The sequence below is a fragment of the Pelodiscus sinensis genome, chromosome 19 (assembly GCF_052426305.1).
Source record: "Pelodiscus sinensis isolate ZL-2025 chromosome 19, ASM5242630v1, whole genome shotgun sequence".
Classification (NCBI taxonomy): domain Eukaryota; kingdom Metazoa; phylum Chordata; order Testudines; family Trionychidae; genus Pelodiscus; species Pelodiscus sinensis.
In genome coordinates this window covers 3,177,941-3,201,226 of record NC_143070.1, presented here as the reverse complement: position 1 = coordinate 3,201,226, position 23,286 = coordinate 3,177,941, and the positions used below count along the sequence as shown (strand labels likewise).

At 53.3% G+C, this 23,286-nt stretch overlaps 1 protein-coding gene and 1 long non-coding RNA gene across 2 annotated transcripts in view; one reads left to right on the top strand and one right to left on the bottom strand.

Moving 5' to 3' along the window:
* The window catches only part of LOC102445187 (zinc finger protein RFP-like), a 397,132-nt gene that overhangs the window by 260,446 nt on the left and 113,400 nt on the right, over window positions 1–23,286 (bottom strand). The window lies entirely within an intron of this gene.
* On the top strand, window positions 8,987–19,090 carry LOC142823098 (uncharacterized). Its single transcript, XR_016347300.1, has 3 exons — window positions 8,987–9,395; window positions 13,775–13,870; window positions 18,955–19,090. It is a non-coding gene; the product is annotated as an uncharacterized LOC142823098 (long non-coding RNA).

Sequence of the window (23,286 nt, the reverse complement as noted above, 5' to 3'; positions counted from 1 at the left end):
CAACGCAACGCAAGGCAACACAACGCAATGCAACGCAACGCAACGCAACGCAACGGAGAGTCTTTTATCACTCTCAACACTCCTTGGAAGGCCAGCTTCAAGTGCTAAGCCCAAACCTGCAGAGGGGCCCAACCTGCCCAGGCAGCGAGGAGCTGGTTAATTGCTGAGATCACAATAAGCCAGGTTAAGGGGCAGGATCTCTCGTGGTAGAGAGGCAGGCGGCCACTGGGAAATCAACGATGGCAGCAGCCGACAGCGGCAGAGCGAACGACCTAGCAGTGGGCAGCACATACAACAAACAGCACATACAACATGAACAGGACAGCCGGTCGCAGTGGCTGGGCTTGGGGGATGAATTCTTCTGACCCCTGTGCTTCCCCCCACCCAGGACAACGACTCGGGGGCTACATCTACACTGGTGGCTTCTTGCACAAGAACAGTCATTCTTGTGCAAAAACTTGCCAGGTGTCTACACTGCACGTGTGTTCTTGAACAAGTAAATTTACAGTCTAGCATCGGAAAACAGGGCTTCTTCCCGAAGAGTTATTCCTCTCCCCACGAGGAATGACCCCTCTTGTACAAGAGCTCTTCCACAAGAAGGCAGTGTGGACAGGCAACATGAATTTCTTGTGCAAGAAACCCCTACGGTTAAAATGGCCATCGGAGCTTTCTTGTGCAAGAGAGAGTCCATGCTGCCATAGACGCTCTTGCGCAAATGCTCATGCCAGTGTAGACGTGCTCTTGTGGAAGACTTTTTGCGCAAGAACTCTTCCGCAAAACAGTTCTTGTGCAAGAAGCCTCCAGTGTAGACGTAGCCGTGAGGGGTGGGGGGTGAGGGAGAGGATATGACCTGTGAGTTGGATGTTCACCCTGCCGGGTGAGAAACGGGGCCAAAGGACACCATTGGGGGTGGATGGTTTGCTTATCTCTGATGGTGGTAGTTGTGTTTTCCCAAGCTAATGCCCAGTTCCCTTTTAATAAGAATTCTTATTTCCTGAGCGCAGATTCGGGGCTTGTGAAAGGGGAACAGCTGCTGCCTAGAGCGGCCAGGTGGGGAAGTTTTTCCAGATTCCTGGGGGGAGGGCTTTGTAGCACAAAGAGGAACTGCGACATGTTGAACCCAGCCCTTGTGGCTACCAGCTTCACCAGGAAGAGTTTACACGTGAGCTAAGTCTGCACTGGTGGCTTCTTGTGCAGGAACAGCTGTTCTTGCACAAAAACTTGCCGGGTGTCAACACTGCACGCGCGTTAAATTTACAGTCTAGTGTCGGAAAACAGGGCTTCTTCTGGAAGAGTTATTCCTCTCCCCACAAGGAGTAAGCCCTCTTGCGCAAGAGGCCAGTGTAGACAGGCAACATGAATTTCTTGCGCAAGAAACCCCTGTGGCTAAAATGGCCATCGGAGCTTTCTTGCGCAAGAGAGCATCCATACTGCCGTAGACGCTGATGCGCAAGAGCACGTCTCTTGCACAAGAAGCTGCCAGTGTAAACGTAGCTGTACAGTCTTACTCCCTCCTTGCGGGATACCGATGGACCCCAGTTGTCGGCAGGGGGGATTGAACCAGGGACCACTGGAGCTTAGTGAATGAGCTGCTACTGCAGGAGCTAAAAGCTCGTTGTCCGTAGAGCACGCTTGTTAACCTCTAAGTGGTCCCCATGCCTCTAGATGGGGTTGCACTTGTAAACAAAAACATACACCAGGAAGAGCGTGGAGGTCCATCCATCCCCACCAGCTCTGCTGATGTCTCTGTGTCTAGCCTTCCGGCCAGCCACCTCTACAGGTTTAGTTCATGCAACGGCTGCAGGTTCCTTCTCTCCTTCCCTTCCTTCGCCCCCCCTCCCCTCTCCCGCCGATTTTCTAGCCTTCTGTCGCCGCAGCTTTCTGCTTCCATCCCCTCGTTGCTGCAGATGTTCATGGCCGTCTCTGGCTTGGCCTCCCCAAAGAAGTGTATCCTCCAACATGGCCCTTCCCTTGCACAATCTCTGTCCACTCTTAGGCTACGTCTACACCGGCGGCTTCTTGCGCAAGAACTTTTGCGGAAGAGTTCTTGTGCAAAAGGTCGTTCACAAGAGCGTGTCCACACTGCCCTGTGCTTTTGCACAAGAGATGTGCTTTTGCGGAAGAGCATCCGTGGCAGTGTGGACGCTGTCTTGGGGACAGACGCTGCTGTCTGTGGAGGCTCTGCTAATCAGCCAGGTGGCATGTGAATCTCTCCAGGGGTGGCTGCCCAAGCACTCAGCTTACAGGGAACACTGGAAACTGGTCACTCTCCAGAAGACCAAGGAAAAGGACTGCGCTACCCATTTTTACAAGAGGGACCACAGTCACATGGCACCAATCATACAGGAATGATGGTGCTGCAAATCCCAGAAAAAGTCTTTATGATCAGACCCCTAGGCTCAGCCCTAAAAGGAGAGACCACTAGTGGGACTTTCAGGTAGTTTGATTGACCCTCCGTGCCATCGCGGCCTTGCGGATTGTCACTAAAAATGCCTGGCCCGACAAAATGGAAGTTGGCGTCATGCTTGCAGATTTCTGTCGCTGCTTGTGGCTCAGGCCATGCCTTCCCTAGAAGGCCAGGTCGAAGCAAGAGACGCAGCTCCAGCCACGATAATTATGTAGCTGGAGTCGATGAACCCGAATGCGAGTTTCCATCGTCTCCAGAGTGGGAGGAGCAGGAGTCCTGGTCGCTGATGGGGGTTGCCTCTGAGTTTGATTTAGCGAGTCTTAACTAGACCCACTAAATCGAACTCCAGAAGATGGATCGCAGCAGCGCTGACCTTCCGTTCAGGGCTTTTGTTGGTGCTTTGGTCGCTGCTGCATCCATAGAGGTTACTGTGACAGGGTCAACACCCACCTCTCATGAGCACCCCCTCTGTTCTAGACCCACAGTAATCCCAGGACCACAGCCACCAAATCAAGGCCACAACCTGGCAGGTATCAGACTGTAGCCTCCCTCTCTAGCTCCCCTAAGCCTGCCCAGTCCTGCTCTCTCCAGATGCTACTCCCATGCTGGGAGCCGATCAGGACCCAACTGCCTTCTGCTCTGCTGGGCAGCTTCTTATAACCACAGCTGCCCCAGCAAGCGGCTCTCTGATTGGCTTCTTACAAGCCTCTCTCTGATTGGCCAGGGCTCTGCGCACGCATTCTCTAGCCTGATTTAACCTGTCCAGCCAGAGTGGGCAGCTGCCTCACTACACCAAGGGGCCCTCTCATTGTTTCCATGTGTGTGTGTGGAATCATTTTTGTTCAGTGCACCAAGGTCTGTGCTGATGTGCACCACCAGTAGCTGCTAGCTGTGGGCGCTCTGCTACTCATCTGGGTGAAACCTGAATCTTTCCTGGGGGCCAATCCCTGTGCTCAGCTTATTGGACACGTTGCTCAGGACCCATTCTCACTAGGGGCCCACTTGCGTTTTTTGGTGCTGGGAGGCGGGGGTCTAGCAGCTGTCACAAACGTTGGGATGTTCAAGTGATTGGTGCACCAACAGCATCATCATGCATGGCGTAAAAAGCAGCCCACCCCTGGACTAAGGTGATAGGCCAGTCAAAAGACATGTGGGGCCTATGTACCTCATGTCCTGATGTCCCTCCCCCTCCAACATCACCCCAGTTTCAGACATTCTGGGCTGCCCCATCTCCCCTCCTGGACTTGGGTGTTGCACTGCTCAGCGTGGGGACGCCGAAGTTGCTCGGTGAACCCGGGCCCTGTGTCTAAAAACGCCACTGGGTGCCCTGTTGGCAGCTGTGAGAACTTGAAGACCTTTGGAAATTTGGCCTTTCCTTTCTTGTTTTGCTCCCAGCTCTAAGAAAGGAAGACCATGGGGGCGTTGTGAGGGGAAGTACGTCATAGTCTGGAAGGTGCACGGAGGTTACAGTAACGGGGACAGCCCGTCATCCGAGGGCATTTATTTCAAGAAATTGGGGAAGGTCCCGAGAAGAGCAACAAGAATGATGAAAGGTCGAGAGAACATGAGCGATGAGGGAAGACTGAAAGAATTGGGCTTGTTTAGTTTGGAAAAGAGAAGACTGAGAGGGGACATGAGAGCGGTTTTCAAGTATCTACAAGGGTGTGACAAGGAAGAGGGAGAAAAATTGTTCTCCTTGGCCTCTGAGGACAAGAAGCAATGGGCTTAAACTGCAGCAAGGGAGGTTGGACTTAGGAAAACCTTCCTGCTTGTGAGGTGGTGAAACACTGGAGGCTAGGAGGGTGGTGGAATCTCCATCCCTGGAGATAATTAAGAGCGGGTTGCACAGACACCCGTCAGGGACGGTCTGTTTGCTCATCGCCCCCTTCTGAGCCTCATTTATCATGCGCCTGGCAGTTAAGCTTGGGTGGCCCCCTCAGAAACTTACCGTGGCCCCCTAATGTTCCAGATTTTTCTATGTGGCCCCCTTGAAGTAAGGCGTGGTCCCCTGGGGAGCCATATGGCCCACTTTCAGAACTACTGGTCTAGATGGTGCTTGGTCCTGAGTTGAGGGCAGTGGACAGGAGTTAATGACCTCTCAAGGTCCCTACCAGTTCTAGGGTTCTGTGAGTCTATGATTCTAAGGAGCTACCATCACATTCCTAAATATGACACACAGCTTTGTTTAGCATCGGGGCCACTGATATCTCACTGTCCCACCCTTCATGGCTCTATAGTTCCGTCTCTACATCATCCGGCGGCCTCCCCGTTAAATTGCATCCTTCGACCACAGGGCCCCTGGCTGGGTCATTCCCACCCCCCCCACACACACACATGCTGAATTTTCCATGTCGCAGAGGGTGGGCCTGGCCAGGAAGGGTCAGTTCAAACCTGCATGACCCCTTTTCCTTTTCCTGTCCCCTTGTGACCGCACACCCCAAAGGGAGGGTGTGAAACCGTGTGAGAGCAAAGTGGCCTTTCAAAGCGGACACTCCACGTTCGCTAGCATGGGGATGTGGTTAACAGCAAGTAGCCACTGGATCTTTTCTGACGTGTGGTAGGCCAAAGCCTCAGCTAGGGCAAACCAGCACAGCTCTGGGGAGCAGAGTGAAGGAAGTCAGACCTACCATGGGCATTGGACCCCACTGGGTCAGACCCCATGAGCCATCTAGCTCAGAGTCCTGTCTCCAACACCAGCCGGGACCAGAGCTTTTGGAAGAGATTCACCTATATATCTATGGCGATACACCTATCTCATAGAGCTGGAAAGGACCTCGAGAGGTCATCGAGTCCAGTCCCCTGCCCTCATGGTAGGACCAAGTACCAACCCTGACAGATTTTCCCCAGATCCCTAAATGGATCCCTCAAGGATTGAACTCACAACCCTGGGTTTAGCAGGCCAATGCTCAAGCCTCCCTCTCCCTCACCTCAGGCTTCCTCTCCTGGTCTCTGGCAGTCAAAAGTTCAGGGACACCCCGAGGATGGGGATGCATTCAAGACCACCTTGATTAATGGTCATTGATGGGGTCTCGGAATCATAGAATCACAGAACAGGAAGGGACCTCGAGAGGACATCGAGTCCAGTCCCCTGCCCTCATGGCAGGACCCAGCACTGTCTAGACCATCCCTGATAGACATTTATCCAGCCTGCTCTTAAATATCTCCAGAGATGGAGATTCCACAATTTCCCTGGGTTGTATGTAAGGAGGATGGGAGTCGGGTCTGGGCATGAGGGAGATGGGGGATGGTTACCATACTCCGAGGCATGCCTCTCACTGCTCCCATTGGCTGGAATTGCAGCCAATGGGAGCAGCATGGAAAGCCTCCAGTTAACATTTCCCTGCCCTGCCGTTCCCCCAGCTGTGGGGAAGGGAGAACAGTAGCGCATGGAGCCATTTGCTTCTCCCACCAGCCGGATCCAACTGCTGAGGCTCTGAGCTCCCCCGCTTCCCTGGTTCTCCAACCTTCAGGGTGGGGGGGGGCTGCACTTTGAGGACCACTGCTCTAGGGGCTTAGCCAGTTCTTTATTGGGAACCCAGTTACGCTTTCGGCCCAGGCACCATCCCCCAGCCATGAGTTCCACAGGTCCGCCGTGTGTTCTGCGAAAAACACCTCCCTCGGATTTCTACTAAGCCTGTGGCCGATTCACTTCATCCGCTGCTCCCTTGCCTTCCTGTTGGGGGAAAAGACAAACAACACTTCTCTCTTTATTGTTTCCTCACCCTTCATCTTGTAGTGACCTCAATCACATGCTCCCTTTGCCGCCTCGTCTCTAAGCTAAACAGCAGTATAATCTGCCAGCACAAAAGCCGTCCCGTGCCCTGCATCGCTTCAGGAGCCTGTCTCGGGAACTTTTCCAGTTCCACTGTCACGTGCTCGAGATGGAGCAACCGGATCAACACACAGTATCATAGAATCATAGAATCATAGAATCCCAGGGTGGGCAGAGACCTCAGGAGGTCATCGGGTCCAACCCCCTGCCCTCAAAGCAGGACCAAGCTCCGTCTACACCAACCCTGACAGATGTCTGTCTAACATGTTCTTAAATATCTCCAGGGAGGGAGATTCCACCACCTCCCTTGGCAATTTATTCCAGTATTTCTCCACCCTGACAGTTAGGAATTTTTTCCTAATGTCCAATCTAAATCTCCCCTGCTGCACTTTAAGACCATTGCTCCTTGTCCTGTCCTCAGAAACCAACTGGAACAAATTTTCTCCTTCCTCCTTGTGAACCCTTTTAGATAGTTGAAAACCGCTCTCATGTCCCCCCTTAATCTTCTTTTTTGCAAACTAAACAAGCCCAGTCCATGAAGCCTGGCTTCATAGGTCATGTTCTCTAAGCCTTTAATCATTCTTGTTGCTCTCCTCTGGACCCTCTCCAATGCGTCCATGTCCTTTCTACAGTAGAGGGCCCAGAACTGGACACAGTACTCCAGCTGGGCCTAACTAGTGCAGAGTAGAGCGGCAGAATGACTTCACGAGTTTGCTTACAACACACCTGTTGATACAACCTAGAATCATATTTGCTTTTTCTGCAACAGCATCACACTGTTGACTCATATTCACTTGTGGTCCACTATGACCCCTAGATCCCTTTCCGCCATGCTCCTTCCTAGACAGTCGCTTCCCATCTTGTATGTATGAACTGATTGTTCCTTCCTAAGTGGAGCACTTTGCATTTCTCTTTATTAAACCTCATCCTGTTTACCTGTGACCATTTCTCTAACTTGCTAAGGTCATTTTGAATTATGTCCCTATCCTCCAAAGAAGTCACAACCCCAGCGCAGGGGGCTTTCTTGCGCAAGAAATCCCTGCCGAGCGTCCACACTGCTCTCTTGCGTAAGAGCTCCTGCACAAGAGGGCTTACACCTGTTAAAAAAGAGCGTAGCTCTTGCACAAGAAGCCCTCTTTTACCACGCCGGACTTAAATTTCCTTGTGCAAGAGCGGGCAGGCAGTGTGGAATGGTCATACTTGTGCAAGAAGCCGCGAGTGTAGACATAGCCCAGATGTGGAATAATAAAGGGGAATAATCACATCTCTAGATCTGCTGGCAATGCTCCTCCTGATGCACCTAATATGCCATTAGCCTTCTTGGCTACAAGGGCGCTCTGTTGACTCATGTCCAGCTTCCTGGTTACATGCCGTTAACCTCTTTGACGGCGTCTGCACACTGCGTGGATGTTTCCAGAGACCCATCCGGGGTCACGCCAGCCTGTTGAGACCCCCTCGTTGTGTCTGTGTCATTGGGATAAATTGTCGCAATGCACACTGGGAAAAAAATAGCTTTGCACCAGCCGGGGTTCTGGCTGTCTGGTTCCAGCAGAGCTGGGGGCCGGTGGTGGGGTCATATCTCCCACATAGAAATGGGACACCCTCTGGCCCTACCCCACCTGTATAGGGCTGATCCAAGATGCTTACCCGAGTCCTGCCAAGATCTTCCTCCCCAATGTGCAGGCTTGCCCCGGAACATGTTCCTCTGCACCCATTTTTTTTTTACAGACCTAGACAAATGCCCACTTTGGCCCAAAAACCTGGGTGGCCAGGCGAGGGCTTAAAAAGGGATTATTCCTGCCAAAATGGGGCATATGGTCAACCTAGCTAGGGCCAATTCATAGCAGCTCAAGATCTGGCCCTCGTGCATTGTTAACACTGGTTAACGACTGTCACACAACACGCCTCTTGCCTGGCCGGTTGTGGTCTGAGACTAATAGTTTCCAATGCAACATCCGGCCAGGGTTGAAAAACAGATCATCCAAGATGTCAGCCAGTAACTGGTCTGGCTAGTTGGATCCTCCATCAGCCCCTCTGCTGAACTCTTGGAACCGGGGCAGTGTTACGGATCCGTTCCAATCCGACATCTCGGTAACGCTTCCCACTGCTACATGCCAGGCACAACAGCAGCTCTGGGCAAATCATTCCCACGTGGGACAAATGTCTTCACGATAGTGTGAGAAGGAGACAGAAGATGGGTTTCTGGTTAATGCACCGGTCCGGGACCCAGACTTGGGTTATAAAGTTCTGCGTCTAACTTAGCGTATGCCCTGGAAAATCACTTAGGGCCAGACTATCAGAGGTATTTGGGAACCTAATTTCAATCAGAGGTGATTCACAGCTGAGATCAGGGCCCTGTTGTGCCGGGCGCTGCACAGACACAGCGAGAGACAGTCCCTGCCCCAGCTGAGATCAGGGCCCCGTTGTGCCGGGCGCTGCACAGACACAGCGAGAGACAGTCCCTACCCCAGCTGGGATCAGGGCCCCGTTGTGCCGGGCGCTGCACAGACACAGCGAGAGACAGTCCCTGCCCCAGCTGAGATCAGGGCCCCGTTGTGCCGGGCGCTGCACAGACACAGCGAGAGACAGTCCCTGCCCCAGCTGGGATCAGGGCCCCGTTGTGCCGGGCGCTGCACAGACACAGCGAGAGACAGTCCCTGCCCCAGCTGAGATCAGGGCCCTGTTGGGTTGGGCACTACCCACACCCCTGCCAGAAATAGCTCACAACCTATCTCGAGAAGAGGCAGGGGAGGAAACAGATGCACAGGAAAGAGAAGTGACCTGCGCGAAGTCACCCAGCAGTTTTGAACGGAGTTTGAAAAGCAGGTTTTTCAATTCTCGGACCAGCGTTTGGTGCCCGACGACGAGCTCCTAGAAGAGCTACTTCGAAGCTGTGGGCCAGCCGAAAGCCTCGGCCCCGGGTCTGTAGCAGCCAGCAGTTCAGGGTTGCCTGACTTAGTCCGCCCTCGTCCTGCAGGGACCCTTCGCCGTCACACGTGAGGGGTGGAATTCCGCTCTCGGAGAGGCGACACTTCCTGGCGTGGTTGTGAGGTCGATTTCAGGCACATCCGCGCTGCAGTCTGTCCTGCCAACACAGCCAGGGGTGTGAGCTCTTCTCCGCTGGTGACCCCATGGCAGGGGAGATCGTCTATGCGGATCTGAACCTCTCCCCTGGCTTCCCTGGCTCCCGGGCTCCCCTTTCAGCTCTGCCCCTCGGTAAGTGGCTTTTACTTCCCGGCGGGTTCGGATTAAACTCCAGGGTGGATTTTTCTGGGCAGCCCGTTGCTGTCAAGTCCTGCCCCAAAGCGGAGCAGTGCCGGGCAGACCCTCTGGTGTCTGGGGAGTAGCTGGGGCACTTTGGATCAGCTCTCGGCCACAGCTCACAATTGCAGGCGGGTCCCTCGGGGCAGGAGTCTGGGGTGGGCACCACACACCCATTGGGAGGTGGCATCAGACTGTGAGTCTCCAGCAACACCCCACTGAGCTCCGGCTGGCAGCTTGGTGAGTCGGCGGCGGTCGCAGGAGGACGCTGGCACAAATAAAACCCTGCCCCGACCGCTCGCCGGAGGGGGGTCGGTGGTAGGCGCCGGGTGAAGGCTGAGAGCTAATGAAGTTGCTGTGGACACCTGTGCGTTTCACCCAGACCCTGCCCCGGGGAAATCAAGCGGCTTCAATGCACACCGGAGCCAACCCTTCCAGCTGTCTGTGGCTCCCGCCTCACGCTAGCTCTGACTTCAAGGGGGCATTTTTCTCAGCTGCCGTTTCCTCTGCCTGCCTCCCTATCTCAGTGCATCTCTGCAGAGGGCCGGGCCGGTGCCCTGCAAAACAGACTCTCCGGGGTGTCCAGCGGTTGGTGGATTTCAGCCCGTGCACCCTGTGTCCTCAGGAGAGGGGACTGCTCTGGCCAGGGGTCTGTGAGCTTCATGCAGGTCTGATCTGCAGAACGCAGGCCGGGGACTTTTCGCCCACGGACGCTGGCGTTGGTGGGTCTGATTCTCCCTCGCACTGCAAGGCCTCAGCTCAGCCAACACACACGCCTCGCTGCCGCCACTTCCTTCAGCCCCGTCTCAGTCGGAGGCAAGTGGTGAATGGAGGTGAAGGGGCCACTAGCTACATGACACCCCCCAAGCCTGGAGAAACACCAGAATAACCCTCTGCCCCACAGGCCTGGCCTCTCCTTGCTCCTGCTTCACCCCGTCTCACCTCTTCCTCCTCCCCCGAGCAATGCAACCTAGGGGACTAATGGGGCCAGAAGGCAACAGCAGTGGTCCATCCCTGAAGCACCCCAGCAGCAGTGGGAGAAATGGAGCAACACAGGCCCAGCTTGCTCTGCTCCCCTGGCCGTGTAGCTCCAGTTCTGGCGGATGAACGCGGGACAGTTCCCAGGGTTCCCTGTAAGCTGAGGGCTCGAACCACCACCTAGGAGAGATTCAGGTGCTGCCCAGCTGATTGGCCGAGTACCTGCAGCTGGCAGTCTGTGTTTCTATGGGTGGTGCATGGGACGGGGGGAGGTCAGACGACCCCTTGGGGGCGCCTCCTGGGGTGCTGGCACGGCCACTGCTGCTCACCTTTCTGCTCTCTGTGGCTCCTCACCACCCAGTCCTGCTGAGCCAGCTCTGCTGGTCTCCCCCAGCCAAGGCTCCGAGCTGAGGTCCCTGTCCCCACCGAGAAGCACGCCTTAGGTTTTTACCTTGGCTACGTCTAAACTGCAGGCTTCTTTTGGAAGAAGCTTTTCTAGAAGAGATCTTCCAGAAAAACTTCTTCTGAAAGAGAGCGTCTGCTCTGATTGCTTTTTCAACAGATAGCGTCCGCACTGAATGGACGCTCTCTCGCATGTCAGCTGTGATTGCCATGGACAGAGTGGCCACCAGGGTACCTGTGCTTTTTCCTCCTTCCTCTTCTTCCAAAAAAACTCCCTCTTCCCCGTCCACACACGGCTTTTTCCGAAAGAGCTCCTTCGGAAAAAAGCTTCTTCCTCGTAGAAAGGGGTTTACCAATGTCGGAAAAACCCCTCTGTTATTTCAATTTCCTTTCGAAAGAACGCGATTGCAATGTAGACATAATTGACGTTTTTTCAGAAACACTCTGTAGTGCAGACATGCCCTCTCTCAGGATGGAGGGTGCCTTTGCATGGCCCCTTTTGCATGTTCCTCAAGTTGTCCAGGTTCTTGGTTTGGAATTGCAGCCACCTCCCACACCTTTGAGAACCCTGGAAGACACATTTGGGATTCTTTCCTGGAGGTACTCTCAACCCATTTCACACACACAAAATGGGAAGCGACTGTCTAGGAAGGAGTACGGCAGAAAGGGATCTAGGGGTTATAGTGGACCGCAAGCTAAATATGAGCCAACAGTGTGACGCTGTTGCAAAAAAAAGCAAACATGATTCTGGGCTGCATGAACAGGTGTGTTGTGAGAAGACACGAGAAGTCGTTCTTCTGCGCTACTCTGCGCTGGTTAGGCCTCAGTTGGAGTATTGTGTCCAGTTCTGGGCACCGCATTTCAAGAAGGATGTGGAGAAATTGGAGAGGGTCCAGAGAAGAGCAACAAGAATGGTTAAAGGTCTAGAGAATTGGGCTTGTTTGGTTTAGAAAAGAGAAGACTGAGGGGGGACATGAGAGCAGTTTTCAAGATGTAAAAGGGTGTCATAAGGAGGAAGGAGAAAACTTGTTCATCTTGGTCTCTGATGACAGGACAAGAAGCAATGGGCTTAAACTGCAGCAGGAGAGGTTTAGGTTGGACATTAGGAAAAAGTTCTTAAGTGTCAGGGTGGTCAAACACTGGAATAAATTGCCCAGGGAGGTTGTGAACTCTCCATTACTGGAGATATTGAATAGCAGGTTGGACACACACTCATCAGGGATGTCTAGACGGTGCTTGGCCCTGCGGTGATGGCAGGGGACTGGACTTGATGACCTCTCAAGTCCCTTTCCAGTTTTTGAGTTCTATGATTCAGCTTGAAAAAACCTGTAATTTCTTTCCATAGCTGGCTTTGCAGTCTTAGGCAGCTTCACACAGAGCCTCCTGCCTTCCAGGATGTAGGAATGGGATCATGGCCTTGGAAGGACGATTTTCATTAGCAAAACGAAAAAACCATGGCTTGGTTGCTCGCTGTTACAGAGCAGCAAAACCAACAAAGAGATCAAAACCACAGAGAATTGCTTCTCTGGGGTTCAGTTTGGAGAGTTACAGTGGAAGGGGCTAGAGAAGCCCAACACACCCCAAAATCAAGAAAATAACCAGACCACATCTGTCTGGGGTGGTTCCCCACTCTGGCCCTCTGAGTGCAGAAGCTGGGGTCCACAAGAGAGCTTCAAAACCTTTCCTTTTCAGACACCAGTTACAAAAACTTCCCCCCAGAATCATAAAACACAGATTTTGGGGGATTTGCTGGCACCATCAAGTGCTTTTTGATCCCTAAAAAACCAGGGGTGAACACTTGAAACCTCCCCCAAGGGTACCCCAAGCTCTTTTGCCTCAAAAAAGCTTGAAAAACGAAAAGAGAAAAACAAGCGGCAGTCTCTGGTAGCTGACCCTTCAGTCGGAGGCCTGCTGATACACAGACAGACCTTCCAGGACACAAGAATTGAATCACCACCTTAAAAGAAGGGATTGGTATTACAAAACAAAAGATAAACTGGATAAAGTAGACATGGTTGCTGGATGTTACAGAGCAACTAAGGAAAGCAAATTAAAAACATCAGAGAACATCTCTGGCACAATGCTTAGAGGGTAAAGGGGGAGGGGAGGCAGAGATACACACAGAGCAGTTCAAACCAAACCACAAAATACAGAAAAATTACCCTGAACACAGCCAGGCTCACATTTCCCTGGTCCTCACGTCTAATGTTCTCTTTGTTCAGTCCACTACCATGCCCCGAATTCCTTGGAGGCATGGTAGTCTTGGCTGGGTTTAAATCATTCTGTGTCTCTCAACTCCTGGTCTTACTTCTCCCACACAACGAAAGTAGGCAGGGGACCTATATCCAATTCAAATTTCAACCCTCTATCTCCATTGGCTCTCCCAGCCCCCGGCTGACACCTTTGCTAGGTACCTGTGTTAACCCCATAGTCACGGGGTGTTGGTCAGCATCTGACTAAACATCCCCTGTTCCACTCACATATCTGTAGTTTCAAGATTTAGTTTTTCCCCAGACATGGATGTCGCTGGATTCCCTACGCCTGGCTCCCTGGCTTCTTTCATGTTCTCCCAGGTTCTGTGCCACCCACACAACAGGAGCTGGAGGGTCACTGTTTCCATTCCAAAATCCCGCACTCTGCTTCCATTGGCTTGCGTAGTCTGCTGTCAGTTCACTTCCTGCTTCCCTAGCATTCCTGGGGACTCTCTAGGACCCACTTTCTATGGTTTTAATGCTTACAGGCAAGGTCTCAAGAGTTATCTACTGAGAAAGACTTTAGCTAAATGAATGGCTAGAATTTACTCCTCCCAGACATTACAGCACAAAACTATAATAAACCCCCTACAGGGATCTAGGATTCTACCGACAATATAACCTCAGGGCCATATTTCTCTTTGAAACAATATTTCATGCACCAGATCCGGACTGTTTCTCACCAGACGTTGCTTCTTACAGGTCCCCAGAGTCCCCGGTGGCACAGCACAGCGCTGTGGGTCAGCGGGATCGGGAATATTGTCCTGGCGATGGCTGTGGTAGCGCTGGGAATATGGGGTGAGTAGCTGCCGGCGCCGGGTGTGTCCGTGCAGGTCCGTCAGTGAATAGAACAGACTGTCCTGTCCCTCCAGAACTCCATAGTGCTGGTGAATTTCTCTGATGCTCCCAAATGCTTGACTGTGACTGTACTATTGGGGATTTCTGGGGCTCCACTTTGAGGGTCAAATCAAGGTGAATTGATGGAGACATGGCTACTTACAGCCCAAGCCTGGGGGTTCTCCACCAGAAGGCACTGAACCAATCACAAGGAGCACTTCTGTTTGCGACACTGGCTAGCAAGAAGTCCTACATGCAACCCCTCCTTAGACACTGCACTCCTTATACAAATAAGTCATGAAAACCAATCTCACCAAACCCAGACAGGTTCTTCCAAACCCCAAGCACCAGCCACATTCCTAGGTCAATTTATAATTCAGATCTTACCCAAAAGAGCTCACTGGGCCAATCCTTTAGAATCTAAAATCCAAAGTTTTATTGATAAAAGGCATCCAAGTTGCATACACCAATTGCAAGGTTCTCGAGGCAGGCTGGTAGCAAAGGTGGAAAAATCAGCTGTCTTAGAGGAAGGGTGTGTCTACACTGCACCCTAAACTTGAAATAAGATACACAATTTGCTCTATGCCAGTGGTTCCCAAACTTTTCACTATCACGCCCCCTTTTTGATTTTTGAAAAACCCTCATGCCCCACCCCCTAAAAATAGCAGCAAAATGTGTTGAGCAAAAAAAAAAAGAAAACAACGGGAATTGACCGGGCCCAAGCTGTGTGTGTTCCGGTGGACGCCTGAGCCAGGAAAACACATCTCCAGTATTTTCTGATTTTTTTTATCAGATGGACCAAGTTCTTTCTTGGAGGGGTTGATGGTGGGGGGCTGGGTTGCATCGCGCCCACCCTAGAATTTATTCACACCTCCTCAGGGGCACGCTTTTCATCCACATCTTAATTAGCTTCTTTGTACACAATTTGGTGCCAACATATAACAGTGGTTGCAACAATGTTTCATCTGTTCATCTCAAAACTTCAATAATGTCAGGGTACCACAGAATGATAAATGGGGTGTGATAAGGATGGATGGATGGATATAAGATAGAGCCAGGTATACACTAGAATGGGATAAAAATAAGGCACACATAAGAACTAATTAGGCTGGAAAAAAAACCAACCCAAACGCTAGTCTAGCGCTGACAGAATTTCTCATCTAAAAGGAGATTTTTTTAAAAGGAAAATTTGAATTTTGCTATGTCTGTAGAGCTCCTGATCCCCTCCGTTGTCTCCCTTACCACCAATCTCCTGAGAGGTTTTAAGGGACAGCTGTGGATCCTTAGAACATAAGAACATAAGAACGGCCGTACTGGGTCAGACCAAAGGTCCACCTAGCCCAGTACCCTGTTTGCTGACAGTAGCCAGCGCCAGGTGTCCCAGAGGGAGTGAACAGAACAGGTAATGATCAAGTGATCTCTCTCCTGCCATCCATCTCCACCCTCTATCAAACAGAGGCCAGAGACACCATTCCTTACCCATACTGGCTAACAGCCATTGATGGAGCTAACCCCCATTATTTTATTTAGTTCTCTTTTAAATCCTGTTATAGTCCTAGCCTTCACAACCTCCTCAGGCAAGGAGTTCCACAGGTTGACAGTGCACTGAACAAAGAACTTCCTTTTATTTGTTTTTATTTGTCCTTCTCGATCCTGCTTCCTGCTCAGCAGCAAGTAACTTCATTTATTTGCTTCTCAGATACATTTATTTGGCTGTGCCTCCATCCTCTCTGCTCCTTCCTCACGGGGTCACCAGGACAGGTTGGGAGGAAAAGTCTCACCCCAGGGTAACCCTCAACTTACTTACCTGATAGTTGGAGACTCCTAAGAAACAACACAAACTCATACAATATACTCACCACATGAAGTGAGATGCAGGGCCCGTAAAGGGAGGTGTGTGTTGGTTGCAAACAACATTGGGAGCGCCAGGCGCTCCCTCTGCAGCCAATCATAGGGCTGCTACGGTTCAGTCGGCACCCACCACAAATTCTACGTACCCAAGCGCAGGGAGTAAAACCGCCCTCTCCCAGGAGACCGTCTTGGTTTCGACAATTTTATCGCCCACTCAGATGAAGGAGGACACTTACCAGCCATGGCTGCCCACTGCTGTGGCAATAGAAATAGTAACAATAACAGAAAGCTACCCCCATAGTCACGGCTTACTGCCTATCTGCAGCCTAGAGCGGATCTGTGCCGGGGTGTAAGGCACCAGCTGGGCTCTGGGGAGAAGATTCCCCTTGCTGCTCTGTTCCTGTTTATAACCGTGTTTACCTGAGTGGTAGGGGAAACACTGATACTATCTCTTCGTGGTACTGGAGCGGAAGTAAAAAGAGCACAGGAGCTGTGTTGACACTACAGTGGGCAGTGAGGGGGTGATCAACTGCAAAGGGCATCGAAGTCGGTGGAAACTTTTATTCACACTGAGCTAGTCATTCAGCTGGGATCAGGGCCCCGTTGTGCCGGGCTCTGCACAGACACAGCGAGAGACAGTCCCTGCCCCAGCTGAGATCAGGGCCCCGTTGTGCCGGGCGCTGCACAGACACAGCGAGAGACAGTCCCTGCCCCGGCTGAGATCAGGGCCCCGTTGTGCCGGGCGCTGCACAGACACAGCGAGAGACAGTCCCTGTCCCAGCTGAGATCAGGGCCCAGTTGTGCCGGGCGCTGCACAGACACAGCGAGAGACAGTCCCTGCCCCAGCTGAGATCAGGGCCCCGTGGTGCCGGGCGCTGCACAGACACAGCGAGAGACAGTCCCTGCCCCAGCTGAGATCAGGGCCCCGTTGTGCCGGGCGCTGCACAGACACAGCGAGAGACAGTCCCTGCCCCAGCTGAGATCAGGGCCCCGTTGTGCCGGGCGCTGCACAGACACACCGAGAGACAGTCCCTGTCCCAGCTGAGATCAGGGCCTGTCGTGCCGGGCGCTGCACAGACACAGTGAGAGACAGTCCCTGCCCCAGCTGAGATCAGAGCCCCATGGTGCCGGGCGCTGCACAGACACAGCGAGAGACAGTCCCTGCCCCAGCTGAGATCAGGGCCCCGTCGTGCCGGGCGCTGCACAGACACAGCGAGAGACAGTCCCTGCCCCAGCTGAGATCAGGGCCCCGTCGTGCCGGGCGCTGCACAGACACAGCGAGAGACAGTCCCTGCCCCAGCTGAGATCAGGGCCCCGTTGTGCCGGGCGCTGCACAGACACAGCGAGAGACAGTCCCTGCCCAGCCGGGATCAGGGCCCCGTGGTGCCGGGTGCTGCACAGACACAGAGTGAGAGACAGTCCCTGCCCAGCCGGGATCAGGGCCCCGTGGTGCCGGGTTCTGCACAGACACAGAGTGAGAGACATTCCCCGCTTCCCAGGAGCTCACAGTCTAAATAGGCAAGACAGTGGAAACAAAAGAGGCAAAATTAGTTGACCAGGTTCACGTAGCAGATCTATGTCAGAGCTGAGAATTAAACCCAGATAATTCCACCCATGAACTCACACTGACTGTCCATTAATCACGCCAAGTTTCTCACCTCTTCCTGGCCATGTGGGCATTGGTGACGGATTTCACACACACCCTTCTCTGTGCCCAGCTCCTCCACTCACAGCAAACAATAGAAGCACCTTAGAGAGCTTAGTTTGCAAGGTAGACCAGAAGCATAATTTAATTTGCGGTGCTAAGCAGCAGCAAGGGCAGCTGGGGGGGAGGTGCAGGAAACAGGGAAGTATAAGGAACTTTAAACCACCGCTGAAATACTCTCTTTTGGCTACAAAAGGCTGTCACTGAACGGTGGGTGGGAATGGTTCCCCTGAAAGTCGTGTTCCCAGCGAGATGGGGTGGGACCGGGCCACAATTCAGAGTCGCTCAGCGAGCAAGCCCGGCTCAATAGCTTGGGTGCATGATGGGAGCTCTGGGACCAGTCCTGGCTCTGCCACCGATTCCCCGTGTGACCCTAGGCTGGTCCCTTAAGGCTGGAATGCCACAGGGGTTTAGCTGCTGAATAATGGAGTGAGGTGCATAAAAACAACCCCCGGGGTGTCTAAAGCCTATTGAAATCAATGGGAATTTGGCACCTAGGGCGTAGGTTCCCCAGTGTGTTTACCACCCAAGGGAGTTAGGCACCTAAATACCATTGGAGAGCTGGGCCGGGGTGTTTCTGGAAACCCTACTTTGGACCTCTCTTTATGTGCATACACCCCTTGAATAATCTGTCCCCGTGATCTTCCCCTGCCTCACAGAGAAAGTGAGGGGCCAGATTACTTCTGACAGACAGGCTGTGCCCCTCACCTTGGTCTCGGGGTGGCTGCATTGGAGGGGGAGGCCGGCAGGGAGCCCTGTTTTGACCGAGCCAGCTTCGACAGCCCCAGAGAGGCCCTGATGCTGGACGCAGAGACCACAGGCCCTGGTCACTGTCTCAGCTTCCTGTGCGATCTTCCACTCCAGCCCATGTGGCTCTTCCTCTTGCTGGGGCATGAGGCAGGGCGAGGAGGGTCTATACCAGGGGTGGGCAATACTTTTTGAAGGGGGGGGCACTTCACAAATTTCAGAAGTGTCCGTTAAAAGCATTTGCGGAAAATCATGCCAGTCTAGACGTAGCCCTCTGGTCTATATGGTATTAAACCTGCAGCCCCCGACAGGCAGCCTACAGGGTCTGTCCTCAGCCTGGAACCCAAGCTGCTCCTTGCCCCCTTGAGGTGCTCAGTGACTCAGCGGCCCCACCTGTGCAAGGGGGTAACAGCTGCATGGGGGGGGAGGGGATAAAGGGCTAAATCTAGCAAAGACTCTGAGGTGTTCTGATACTGCCATAATGGGGGTGGATAATAGAGATGCAAACAGGGGCTGGGTTTGCAAAAGGGCCCAAAGGATTTAGGCACCAAACTCCCACTGACTTTCAAGCCAGATGCTTTTTTAGACACTGGCCCTTTGGGGTGCTCCGAAGCCCAGGGGAGTCAGAGGAGATGGAGCTGAACAGGCTTTAAGCCAGGCCCTGGGTCTCTTCTGGTGCTTTTACCCAGCAACTCCCTTCACACTGACCTGTCCCCTCTCTCCTCTCTATGCCGCTTTGCAGTTTCCCACTTGGAGTCCGAGAAGAGACAGACCCTGGCACCCCCTGGGAACGAGGACCCCAGCCCAGCAGCTTGCAGCACCCACCTGGAGCGTGTCCGATCCCAGCTCTGCCCCCCGGCCCAGCCCCGCCCAGCAGGTAACCCCAGCACGGGTGTGTCTGAGCCACCCACCCCAGGCACTGCCAGGGGGAACCCAGCCACTGGGCCAGGCTGTGGGGATCCAGCAGGGCAGGAACACGCTGCCCCCTGCTGGCTGCTCCCATCTAGCCCCCATCCCTAGGGTGGGAGTGGGCTCTGAACCCAATGCAGCAGCGACACCTAGTGGCCATACCTGGTACTGCTCCGGGGAGGGGGGGGGGGGGAGGTACCACCCAGGCAGAGTTTCCAAACAATCGAATACTGGGATAGCCACATGTTGGCAGAGCTGGGATGCACTGAGAGACAGAGCCAGCCCAAGCTACAGGCAGACCGGGCCCTAGCCCGGGGCGTCTGATTTTAAGGGGCACCGTGCGGTGCTGCTGGGCTGTGCGGGGGCGGGACCAGTGGCAGGACCTGGGTCAGCCCCAGATTTCAGGGAGCCCGAAGGGGCCTCAGCCCCTTTTTATCCCCAGCTCTGCCCCCGTCACAGGGAGGGAGCAGCCAGGAATGAGGCCCAGAGTGTTACTGGGGCCCGTCTCTCTGCAGGGGGCGCCGGGTGCAAACTCTGCCCCATGGACTGGCAGCAGCGCGGGGACAAATGCTACTGGGTCTCCACAGGAATGAAAACCTGGGATGAGAGTCACAGTGACTGCACCGCGAGGGGCTCCCAGCTGCTGGTGATCCAGGACCGGGAGGAGCTGGTAAAAGGGCCGGGAACATCTCAGCTGGGGCTGCCCCTGTGGGGCTCAAGTTTGGGTACAGAGCCCAAGGGGTACATTAGATACTTTGGGGCTGGGAGTTTCACAGCTGCTTAGGGGATTTGGACACCTATGCCCATTAATCGTAAATAACAGCGTGTCCAAATCCCCTACGCAGCTTTGACAACCCCCATCTCAATCACTTGCCACAGGACCACACAAGGGGGCTTAAAGCTGCTGGTACTGTCCCACTTCGGGGTGTGCCCAGCACAGCTCAGCTGGAGCAGAGGGTGTGTCTGTGTGTGGGTGGGTGGAAGAGAGAGTCAGAGAATGTGAGAGATGCACATGGCTGGCTGGGTACAGAGGGAGGGGGAACAGCAGGATAGAGATGACTAGAGGGGGCATATGAGGGATAGATGGATAAATAGATGGGTGTGTATGGAGATAGATGGATAAATAGATGGGTGTGAATGGATAATGGGTGTGTCTGGGGCTAGAGGGACAGATGCAGATAGTTGTGCTGGCGCTGTTGTTGTTGACAACTTGGCAATGTGAGACAAACCAGCTTTGGTCCCCAGCTGCCTGTCACCCTGTCTCTGCAGGAGGCCCTCCAGGACCTGACCCAAGGCAGACCTCTGTTCTGGGTGGGACTGTCCCGCCCCTCTCCGGAGAAGGGCTGGACCAGGCTGGATGGATCCCGGCTGGATCAGACCCGGTGAGTGATTCCTTGACTCACTTTCCCTCCCAGCTGTGGGCAGAAGAGGATGAGGGACTCCAGAGAGGGGGGAAGGTTGGGAACCCTGGGGGGGCATGTTCCACGTCAGATGATGCTGAAATCTGGAGACTGGCCTAGAGGGGGGAGCAGACATGGGACACGGGGCAGGGAGAGAATGGGGAGACACAGAGCAGCCAGAGGGGACCAGGAGGGGCAGCGTGGTGGGGAGGAACCGTGGGGCAGGCGGGAGATGGGCAGGGCCCAGTGCAGCAGGCAGGAGGGGGCTGGAGCAGGTCCCTGGCCTATGGGCCTGGAGAGGCCACTAGAGCCCCTGGCCAGGCCCTGGCAGTGGTGGGGTGGGGCAGCCCCAGGGCAGGGCTGGAGGGGAGGAGAGTGTGGGGGAGGATCCCATTAGCACAGGGAAGAGCCGCTGCTGAGTGAGTGTAACGGACCCGCAGGCGCTGACAGGGGCCCTCTCCTCTGTCCCGCAGGCTCCCGGTGTCAGGCCCGGCCGAGGGGAGCAGCTGTGGGGCGGTGAAGGGGAATCGGCTTCATTCACAAGGCTGCAGCTCCACATTCCAGTGGGTTTGCCAGCGTGACGCCGTCCCGCTCTGAACAGGGCACAGAGGAGTCCTCAGAGGACGGCTCCGTTATCCCCGTGTCACACCTGGGGAAACTGAGTCACAGACACAGACCTGCCCAAATCACACCAAGAACTGGTGGCAACGTGAGACATGGAACCCAAGCGTCCCAGCTCCCAGTCCTACCTCAGCCTGTAGAAGCGAGTCCAAGCTCCGGCTTTTCCTGTTCCAGCAGGGATGGCAGAGTGCTACTGGGGACAGGGCTGGGCCATGGGGTGTCTGGCTCTGCTCAGCCCTGGGAACCTTTAATCCTACCCTCCCCCCCCATCCTCCCACCCCAGGACTGGGAGAGAAGGGTCTGCCCTGGAGCCCAGCTCAGTAAAAGCCCACGGATCCAGTGTGTCTAAGGGGGCTGAACTGTTGATTCCAGCTGATGAATTTCCTTCCACGTCTCTGCCAGGTCCCACTCTCTGCTCTTCTCCCTGGCCCATCCATCGCTCCTGCCCATTCCCTGACGTGCCTCTGCCCACCCTACCCGAAAACCTCATTACCTCCTATCGCTAACGAGGGGCTCTCAGCTTCAGAGGTGCATTCGTTACCTCCCTTAGAGCATCTATCAGCTGCGCTCCCCCCCCCCCCCCCGGTCCCTAATGGTTCCTTTTCCTGAGAGTCCCCTGACATTTCCAGGTGTCACTGTCCCTCCCAGAGGAGCCGGGCTGGGGTGCCCTGTGGCAGTGAGGGGGGTACGGCAGAGGGGTTGGGGGCGGCTAATGAACCCAGAAGGAGATGCACTGGCCGAGCTGGAGAGCAGAGGGCCTGACTGAGAGACGACCTGCCAAACAGACCCAGGTATCCAGAGGACCCACTCCCGGCCCAGCTGGGCTTGGGAGGACAACAGGCCAGACCTTGTCCGATTTGCAGAAGAGATGGTGCTGATGAGCAGTATCCATCTAAGTTTTCCCAGCCGTGAGCAGCAGGAGTTTTGTCTAAACCAAGGGATAATTAACGAGGCGTGGGACTTTAAATACATATTTAATAGGCAATCAAATGAAAAATATTAATCCTGCAAATGTTCAGTAGCCAAACTCCTCTGTTTATAGCCCTCCCCCAGCTGGGCTTCCTCCCCAGTTAAATCTACTTCTCCTTTCCGGGAGCTGTGTTCATTGGCCTTTCTGACTCACATATCTGAGCGTGTGTAGGATTGCATACCCAGGCTATGTCTAGACTGCAGGTTTCTTTCGGAAGAAGCTTTTTCGGAAGAGATCTTCCCAAAACATTCTTCCAAAACAAGTGTCCACACTGAATGGATGCTCTCTTGCATTTCAGCTGTGATTACTATGGGTGGAGTAGCCACCAGAGCACCTGTGCTTTTTCCTCTTTCTTCTTCTTCCGAAAGATCTCCCTCTTCCCCATCCACACATGCCTTTTTCTCAAAAAGGCCTCTTTCTCATAGAAAGAGGTTTATCAATGTCAGAAAAACCCTTCAGTTTTTTCAATTTTCTTTCAAAAGAAGATGCTTGCAGTATGGACGTAAATGAAGTTTTTTTTAAAAAAAAAATGGATGTTTTTCCGAAAAAATCTCTGCAGTGTAGGCATACCCCAGACAGCATCTGATTGAATATTTCTCCCCGTTCCCATTGTGTCTCAGAGATCGATTTCATTTTGGATCAGAGATGACATCAATCCAATATAATTCTCGACAGTTCTTTTGTATTTATTACAGATAAATTGGACTTTGGATCCAGTTCCTAAAGCTCTTATTTTAAATACATTGTTTTGAAGTCAATTCTTTAACTAAAAAGAGTGATGTCTGAGGGCATTTGCTTCATTTTATGTCCTTTAACAAAGTATTCACAGAAAGATATTTTTTCTACCTTTTTGTATATATAAAACTGATAAAGGTCCTTGTAGGGGTAGAACCCCAGAGCTGCAAGAGCCCTCAGGAGTCATTGAATCCAGCTCCCTGCCCAAAGCAGGACCAATCCTAACTCAATCAACCCAGCCAGGGCTTTGTCCAGCTGGAACTTAAAACCCTCTGGCTGCGTCTAGACTGGCATGATTTTCCGTAAATGCTATTAATGGAAAAGTTTTCTGTTAAAAGCATTTTCGGAACAGAGCATCTAGATTGGCATGGACACTTTTCCACAAAAGCACTTTTTGCAGAAGAGCGTCCGTGCCAATCTAGACGCGCTTTTCTGCAAA